A 9,957-nucleotide genomic window follows, 5' to 3' on the forward strand; every position below is an offset into this window, starting at 1 on the left:
TGGCTGCGTGCTATGCACCAAGACTTCACCCTGCTAGTGTATTCATTTTCTACTGCTGCCAGAACAAACTCCCATGGGCTTAAGGGCTTCAGGCAACACTCATTGATTCTCTCACAGTTCTGTAGGTCAGAAGTCCAATGGGCTCAGCTGATTCCTCTGCTTCTGTTCCCAGAAGGCTGAAATCAAGGCATTGGCTGGGCTTCTTTCCCTTCTGGGCTTAGGGGAGAATCCATTTCCGGGTACATGCAGGTGGTTGGCAGAATTCAGTGTCTGTAGCACTGAGGTCCTGTTTCCTTGCTGGCTGCTGTCTGGGGGGCTCCCTAGCATCTAGAGTCCTCTTTTGGGTCATGAGGTGTACCTGCATGTAGTCTCCGGCCATTTCTCTCTGCCTCCCTTTCTTCTGCCGCATTGCGATGACTGCCTCTTCTGCCTTCTCCTTCTGCTTTTCAGTGCCCAAGTGATTAGATTGGGCCCACTTGGGTAATCCAGGATAATCTCCCTATTTTAAGGTCTGTAACCTTAATCACGTCCACAAAATCTCTTTTGCCATGGAAAGTAACATATTCACAGAGTCTGAGGAATTAGGGCTTGGAAATTTGGGGGAGGCATTATCCTGCCTGCCCTAGTGCGAGTCTTTTCATATTTATCTCCCATGATCCTCATCACAGCCCAATAATTCAGGAAGCATTGCCATACCCATTGTGCATATGAAGAAACTAAGGTTCAGAGAAGTTTACATCGCAGCTAATCAATGGTGGAGCCGGGGTTTGAGTCTTGCTTCAGAGCTCACGCTCCTTCCTCTGCCAGAGAGAGGAAACAGTGGAAGCAAAGCAATGGTACGGTCTGTCACTCTCACTGCAATTCCCACTATGATTTGGCAAAGGCTGCTTCTCCACATAGTGATGTGGTCACCACTGCATCCACCAAATTTCCAGTTGTCCTCCTAGGTACGTGATATGTGTATCCACTGAGTCTAGGCAGAAAACAGATGGCAGGCTCAAAGGAAGTTATTCAGAAGAGTTTAATAAATGGACTGTTTATAAGGGTAAGGGCGGGGTTAAGGGAAATCAACAAGGAGTGGCGAAGCACTGTTAACTAGCAATAGCTGTCGCCCCTAGGTCCCTAGGTCTGGAGGTGCGAGGGGGAGAAATGGTTGCCAGAACCCTGAAAGAAAAGAGAATCTGAGGGAGGGGCTACCTGGCAGGAGGCATGACCTTTGGTGGAGGAATGCAGCCACCACCAGCCTGGCAGAAAGGAAGGTGGCAAAGTAAACACTCTGACTTCGCTCTCCTCGACCCTCTGAACTCCTGCTACGGGCAGATCTCAACCAGAAGCCAGAGGGAAAGGAGTCTGTTTATGCAGATCTTGAAGTTTAGCTTTCCAGGTCGGAGGATGGAAGGGTGGAGAATTGATCTGAGGGAGACTGTCCAGCATGGCAGGCCTGTGCCTCCCCATCACCTTGAAATTGGGTATGAATATGTGCCTCACTTTGCCCAGTGTGTTCAGTTTCTAGGACCACCCTAACAAATGACCATAAACAAACAGGCTTAAGGCAAGAGAATTGTATTCTTTCATAGTTCTGGAGCCTAGAAGTCTGAATCAAGGTGTCAACAGGGCCACGCTCCCTCTGAAGCCTCTAGAGAAGCATCCTTCCTTTCCTCTTCCAGCTTCTGGTGGATCCTGGCAATCCCTGGAGTTCCTTAGCTTGAGCTGCAACACTGCAGTCTCTGCCTCCATCTTCACATGGCCTTCTTCTCTGTCTCCCTGCCCTTTCTTCTTAGAAGGACAGCAGTCATTGGATTTAGGACCCACTCTAAATCCGGTATGGTATCATCTCCAGATCCTTAATTAAATACATCTGCGAAGACCCTATTTCCAAATAAGATCACATTCTGAGGTTCCAGGAATGGACATGAATTTTGGGGGGACACTAATCAACTCACTATAGCCAGTAAAGTATGTCACTTCTGGGCAAAAGCATCAAGACCAAGAATGCAATTCACCACTTTCTCTTTCCCTCCACCATGGCAATTAGCAATGCTCCAGACAGTGGCTGCTCCCTCAGCCTTGGGTCTTGGAGTGAGGACGAGGCAAAGCAGAACCCCAGCTGACCTACAGAGGAAACACAAGAACAGAAATAAATGTGTCATCTCTCCTGAGGGGCACTATCAACTGTGTTTAATGACCACAGTTCAGCGGTTCAGAGAGATTCCCAGCAGCTAAGGCAGCTCCCCACATCCTTCCTCACATGCACACATACCCTTGCATGCCGGCGTTAACCAAAACCACTTCGCAAGTTTGCTGTTCTCTTAGTCCCAACTCCATTGGCAGCATTTCACTGCCCTGTACTTCCTCTTTGGGGCTAAGGTGTAGAAAGAAACAGATTCTAAAGACAACCTTTTGTGTTCTTAGAGGGGCAAGTTTTCCAGAGGAAAAAGAAAAAAAGAATGAAGCCTAGAGCAATGGATGTTCTTTGAAATTAGCTGCAGAGAAGCTGTCTGCATTTTAGGCAGACAGTCTCGTCTCCAGTTCAGGAGAGTTCCCCACCTTCAGCCGCCAGGTTCTCTGCCTAAACCAGAGCTTTCTAGGTGTGCTCCTCCCTGCCCCACCATGGCCACTTGTGCAAAATGACTCGAGACACTCAGCCTTATGAAGTTTGTTGATCGATGCTACATGAGTTCTCTGGGTCCATCGGCCAATCTACTTTCCTCTAATACTAGTCTAGGTGCTATGGGTGTGGGCTGGCAGACTCCGGCTATCATCAGATGGGCTTTCAAAGTGAAGTGGGTAAACTAAGATCAACCAGCCAGACAGGACAGATGCACATATTTGAAATCATGAGGAAGGTTACCTTCTTCTGTGTCCCTTTCACTTGCACATATTTGTCTGTCTTGAATGGCAGCCTGGACTTGAAGACTCGCCTGTGCCAACTGCTGCTGCTGCAGCCGCAGCTTCTGCTCTCTCTTCCCCAACCACAGGCCCCGGGAACCACAACGGCAGGAGGAAAGGAAAAGTTACAGAAACACTGTGCTTAGAGAGGTAGTTCTCAAAGTGTGGTCCCTGGATCAGCAGCATCTGCAGCATCTGGGCACTTGTTAGAAATGCACGTCCTTGACCTCACCCCAGACCTAGTAAACCAAAAAGCTGGAGTGGGCCCTGGCAATCTGTCATAGGAAGTCTTCCAGGTGACTCCTCCAGGTGATGCACCCCAAAGTTTGAGAGCCACTGGCTTAGGGTTTGATCTCAGAAGTCAAGTGGCCTGCCTAGGAAGTGATTCATCTTGGTAAAAATATCATCAGCTCCTCTATCCCCTTTGATCTGGTGGGAAAGACCCACCTATGGTTGGGTGGAGAAATCCTGGAAAGCTCAGTTGTCTCCTGGCCCACTGGGCGTTTTGTGTGAGAAACAGGTCGTAAACTCTTGTTGAGCTGTGGTGATGTTAGCGCCTATAAATATAGGTTCCTTACCCGGCACACAAGAGGGGCCAAATATAAACTGAAACGCCAGGCTTATGGCAAGGAAAGGGTTTTTATTTCAGGTGACGTCAGCCGGGAGACGAGAGTGAGCCCTCAAATTTGTCTTGTTTCACCTCATCTCCCCGAAAGATGGGAGGCCAGGGGCTTTAAAGGTTTGTGACGGATGTGGCTGCTTGTAGAGAGGCGTGGGGAGTCAGTGGCCTTGCCGGTCAGAGCTTTCCCATCAGCCTCCATTTGGCCTTGAGACATTGTTTGCAGGGAGGAGGAAAAGATAATAAGGAACCCAGGTGGGTGGCCTTGGCCATTTGCCTCTGGAGCCAGGGAGCTGGAGAGTAAGCAGGGAAAGAGTGCTTTGGTCTTAACCCCACATATGCTGGGTTTAATGTAGGGGAAGTGATATCAGGGCTTGCATCAGTGGCACGCAGGAGATAGAATCATGTCAGCTACAAGAGAAGCCTCTTGTGTGGAATTTCTCTGACATCTCATGATGAAGGAGCTCATCTCCTACGTCCATTCTGATAGAAACCAATGTGTACATCCAAGTGACTTGAGGCTCTCCTTAGTTCTATATTTAATGAACTCAGAAGTAGTTTAAGAAACTGGTTTCATTGTTGCTTACAAACTGCCTTCCTTCTGTGTCCATCAAGGTGCTTAGTACCTGAAATCTGTGCTAATCTCTTGTGAGTTTCCACTCACAAGATGCTATTTTGATAAAATGTAGAAATCTTCCATAGAGCTACACAATTGTATCTCTTTGTTTAGATTTGTTTAGGGAACGAAGCAAATGAAACCGGGATTCCCTGGAGGAATGACAGATCAATACCCATTTCACCAGTTGACAAATTCAGAGGCATCTACGTGGCAGTACGTGGAGCAGGGGAGAAATGAGTCTTACTCTCTCATAACACAAAAGAAAAGGATTTGTTCATTTCAACAGCCACGTGGGCTAGACCACCTGGAGCTGGTCCTGAGAAACCAGGATAAAGAGCTCTTTGTCCTTTGACCTGCTCTGTCCTCCAAAAGAAAGTGGCCTTGTCCCTGGGGTATGCACAAGCACCTCTTCTGGAGCTGTAAGAAGGGCTCCAGAGAGACAAATCTCTCAGGTTTGTCTGACTGTGGTACTAATGGATATTAGTATTAATGGATATTACCACAGAAATGTAATACTAACGGCTATATTCCTCGCTATATTCCTCTTCTTCAGCTGTTCCAATGATTCTCTTAATTTTGTCTGGTAGTACTGGATTGCCTGAGACAGACTACCGGTTTCCTTGCACGGCACACAATCTCATGAACCAGGAAATTTTTTTGTCCTTTTTTGGTGAAAAGGTTGCACTTCTCCATCTTTTCCTCCTCTCTGCTCTCAGAACCCTCACTGCATTTTGGAACATGGTAAGTATGGCCCCAGAAGGCCATGGAACATGCTTGTGATTTGTGCTCCAATGGTGGCCCCCGTTTCCCTGTCTCACCTCGTCGGGGCCTGAGTCCCATGCCTATCCAGCTTCCTTTTCCTCCCCAAGAAGCAGCTTTGTGCCAGCGGGAGTGTAAGCTAGATGGAAAGCTATCGAAGCGCTCAGGGAAGGAATCGATAGTAATATATGTAACTGTGTAGATACATCACAAGTGACAGGCTCATTTCCATGCAAGTTAAGACGTTCTCAGTGCCTCTAATTGACACCCTGTGTATCTGTGTGCCCGCATGCTCCGATGAGGACGCACATGCTGGACTCACCCTGCAGAGCCAAAGTGGACAGCAGCTGTGATTTGATTTTGCCGCAGAGACTTTCTGTGGCTGCCCCAGCCAGCCCAGGCCCTGGCCTGCTGGGAATTCCCACATCACTGGCCTCTTTGGATTCAGGCAGGCACTGAAAGTTGTTTAAATGCAAATTATTTTCTAGGAGCGAGAAACATTATTATCCATTAATATTTGGGCTTTAATGAGTTTATCAGCTTCGAATAAGAATGGGCCAGAGTCTTTTAGTCATAGAAGCCAGAGAGATATGTTTTAATAATGATAGGTGGAAAAGAAAGAGTGAGATCTGAAATACACCACATGAGGACACTGGTCGCATGGTAGGAAATCAGATGGAAAAAGGGAGGTGGGAAAGGGAAGAATACAGCGCTCCCCAAGTCCACGGTCATTGCTGCCTGGAGCGCCCTAGTAATGCTGTCCTGTGCAGGAGTGTCTGTAGAAACACTTGCTGATACACTGATGCTTTTCATCCTTGCTGTAGCATCACCACTTCCAAGGACTTATTTATCTATTTATTCAAAAACAGTTATTGAACACCCAGTACATGCCTAGGCACCGTGAGTGTATCAAGAAAAGAAACCAGGCAGAACCCTGCCCACATGGAGCTTGCATGCAGTGGGGAGGGGGGGAGAGACACCAGCAGCAGTAAAAGGAGGAAATGTTAAGTGGTGCTAGATGCTATGGAGAAAAAGAAAGCAATGAGAAAGGATGGGGAGGGAGTGCTGTTTTAAATCAGGTGGTCAGAGAAGGCTCACTAGAAGGTGACATTGGAGTCGAAAGGGAGTGAAGCAAGTCGGGTAGCTGTCAATGTGGAGATCGTTTCCTGCAGAGGGGACAGTCAAGGCATCAGGAGCATGCCTGGCCGGTGTGAGGAAGAGCAGGGCGTGGGGGACGGAGGGGGAGCTCGGGAGAGTGGATGGTGTGGCCCGATGAGAGTGAGCAGGGAAGAATCAATCAGTCGTATGGGGAACAGTCGGAAGATCAGGGGGGTACAGTTCACAAAGGTTTTGAGCAGGGCAGTGACATTATCCAGCTTTCAATTTAACACGCTATTTGCAAGGGTCAGCCAGGGATGGTAGATATTTTCCGCAGGCCATGAGGTCTCTGATGTAATTCCTTCACACTGCTGTCGTAGCACAAGGTAAACTAATGAGTGTGACTGTGTTCCAGTCAAACTTTATTTACCAACCCCGGTGGCAGGCCAGATTTGGCCCATGCTGGTCCTTGGACTGTTCCAATAATCCAGAGGAGGGATGAGGGTGGATTGGACCAGGGTTATGGCAATGGAGGAGGCGAGAAGGGGTCAGATGCTGGCTGTATTTTGAAGGTAGAGCTCACAGGATTTGCTGTCAGACCAGATATGGGGTGTGAGAGAAATCACGGAAACCAAGGAAAGAAACCAAGGATGACTCCAAGGTTTTCGGCCTGAGGAACTGGAGAAATGGAGTCACGACTGGGGATATGGAGAAAACCAAGAGGGGAGACTTGCTGGGGGAGTGGGGGGGCTATCAGGAGTCAGTTTGGGACATGGACATTGAAGATGTCTTCAAGATAAAGGAATTGGATTAGATGATCCCTAATTCTCCTTCTGGCACTAACATCCTAGGATTCCACAGTTGTGAGAGAATAAGCATCTACCCCAGTGGCTCCTGCTGTGATCGGGTTCTTCAGGGATACCTTCCACACTGCGCTACTCCACCTTTCCCAAATGCAATTGGTGATTATGCTGGCTAGAGATCAGTTGCTGGAAGGAAGAAACACTGAAAGGAAGGCAACTGCCAGCCAAAACTAGCAGGGGCGCTTGGAAGAGTGGCGAATACAGTGTATGTGCCGGAGGAAGCTTTGAGGGCTGGAGGCAAATTCCTGTGTATCTTAGTTTCCTGGAGGTTATTCATAATGGAGGGTTGTCAGCCGACCAGGCTAAGAATGTTCAACTCGTTTTCAGAGAAAAAGCAAAGCATCTTCTTCAATTTCACCTCTGCTCGCTCTCAGAATGGCCACGTTTCAGGCCTGCTCAGCCTCTGCATAGACACCCTGGAGCTGGTTTCCGATCCCAGTCGTCCCTGGAGACTCACAGGACACAGACATGGTCTTTGTCATTAGTTTCTCCAGGCAATTTCCTCCCCCTTCTCTCTCCTCTCTCCTCCCTCAGAGAGATGTCTTCTGTCTGCCCAGATTCTTTCCACCTAAGAAGTGGCTCTGTGCCAGGGGGGCTGTTTGCTCTGTGGTGAGCCGGCAAACCACTTTGAGCGTGAACTGATAGTCATATATTTAAAATATGAGTATTTATCAGAAGCAGCAGATGGAGGCAGCAGAGTGGAGCTCCCACAACCGAGGGCAGGGAGTGTTTCATCCAAGTGGAAAGTGCGCATCATCTAGACTCAGCTGGCACCAGCTCAGGAAACCGGTGGAGAGAAGGAGAAAAACAAAAGAAGGCCACATTTGTGTGGGGTTCGGGGGGTCACAGTGTTCCCTGACCACGAGTCCTCGGTGCCTCAAAGACTGCATTCACTCCAGGATGGGAAGGGAAACACTTCTCAGTTGCTTTCCGTAAAATTTTTGACTTCCCCAAAGCTTAGCAATTGTACTAAAAATTCTGAAGCTTGGAACAAATGGAAATATAGACCATTTCAGTTACATATGAATGCATTAATTCACTCAACAAACATTTGTTACATGCCTCAGACATGCCAGGAATACTCTGGGACAGAGAAGAACCAGGGAGATACATATGTTGTAATTCTTAAATATTAGAAGTGTCAAAAGAATTTGTTTTAATTTTTTACCACCATCCCCTCAACCCACCCCTAAAAGTACAAATATCTTCAAGACCTATTCTAGTTACTATTTGAACTAAAAGAGTACATTTTTTTAGTAGTCAATTTCCTCAGGGAACAAGTACCAAATTCAATACATTAGTGGGGGAAAAAATGATATTAATTTCAAATTGCCTGTTTGAGAAGAACACTGTGATGAAGCCATCCCATCTGGAAAGACCAGTTTTACCGGAAGATCTGAGGTCTGTAGAAGGGCCTCGAGTCACCCAACAGAGGGTCAACAGGTATCCCCATAACAATAAACCTTTGAGGAAATGCCTGTCTTCAAGTGGTTTGGTTTTTTTTGAGAGTGACTTTGAAAAGTGTCATCAGTGAATAAATCATGTATTTCTTCATTCTGCCTTTATATGAGAGTCCCAAAATGTGAACCTTACACTATTATATCTGGAGGACATGGATCCCAAATCCCCTGGCCAGAGTTAGTCACTCCCTCCCTTGGTGCCACCAGGGAGGCAGAACGTCACATGTAAATATGCCACGTTGTGTGCCTTTAGCTCTTTCTCACGACACATTGTGAATTCCTAAAAGGAATGTGCACCTTGGCGCCTGACACACAATTGGCACTGAATATGTCGAATGAAAGAATAAAGACTATACAGAAATACTTGCAGCTATAAATAAGAAAAAAGAAAGATTGCAAATGTTGTCCATCTTTATCATTTATCTTCAGCGTAAGGTAGACACATTAGAAAACATTCGGTCATTATGGATGGCAGTATCTATACTACCCATGCTCTCAGAGTTGTTCTTTTTACTTTGTTTTTTAAGTTATTTATTCAGCAAGCTGTGTGGAGCATTTACCCAGTTTCGGATTGTGGGAACCCCTGGGGGTATGAAGGTGTTTAAGAGGCATTCCTGCCCTACACACCTGCCCTCCTGCACTACAAGGGGCGGGGCCAGCACCACGTTCAGGGAGCTAAGAGAGCACCATGAAGCAAAGAGCCAGGGAAGCTGCAGGATGGAGAGCGTGGCTGTCAACTGAGGCTTGGAGGTGGCCTTTGAGTGCATCCGGCAGACTGACAGTTCTCTGCAGGAGAGGTACTGCCCCCTTAGGAAGTTTGGGAATCTTAGGGAGTGTTACTGGTGGTCCCTGATGGGAGGCCGTCCCCAGCATGTGGTGGACGGAGGCCAGAGATGCTAGGTGTCCTGTGTGCATGGGTTAGTCCTCTATGACGAGGAGTCATCCCACATCCAACATGACGTTTGAGTGTCCCTGCAGACATTCATGCAGGTGACAATCTGATTATAATGATCTGAGCCTAAAACCTAACTCCTGTCACACATAAACACAAAGTAGGCTTGGCACAGTTTTAATAAAAACTGCATTTTCCAGGAATATGACTCCCTTGTGAGTTGAAGAAAGACTGTGTTTTGCTTTCATTGGAACTTTGCCACGGGTTGTTCACCGTCCTCAAAAGTCACATCACTGACTGTCTCATTGCTCGTGGCATTTGTGCCGCCAGTACAATACACCTGAATCAGTCTTCATCTGTACCTGTCAATCCCCAGTGAGTCTAGGCAAGCATTTCATCACTTGGCTATGTCTTTGAGTGTAGTTGTGCCCAAGCATTTACACACATAAATACACTTTTTATTCCATACTACTTGCCTTTTCATGCTACAGTTAAAGTATTACGTTGGATTTTTTTAAATTATGAGCATAAATACGTTATCCAAGACATTTATTCCAAGATAGTAAAGGGTAGGTTAGTTGTTAATGTAAAAAAGGGGGCACTGGGTCTCGAAGACTGAGAACCAGTGAGATGAGCAAAGTAGGTGGAAAGACCATTCCAGGCAGAGCCCTAAAATTTCAACATGTATCAGAATCACCTGGGGATCTTATTAAAATGTGGATTCCGATTCAGCAGGCCTGGGGTGAGGCCCGAGAGCC

Source organism: Equus quagga, chromosome 4 (genome assembly GCF_021613505.1).
Source record: "Equus quagga isolate Etosha38 chromosome 4, UCLA_HA_Equagga_1.0, whole genome shotgun sequence".
Taxonomy (NCBI): domain Eukaryota; kingdom Metazoa; phylum Chordata; class Mammalia; order Perissodactyla; family Equidae; genus Equus; species Equus quagga.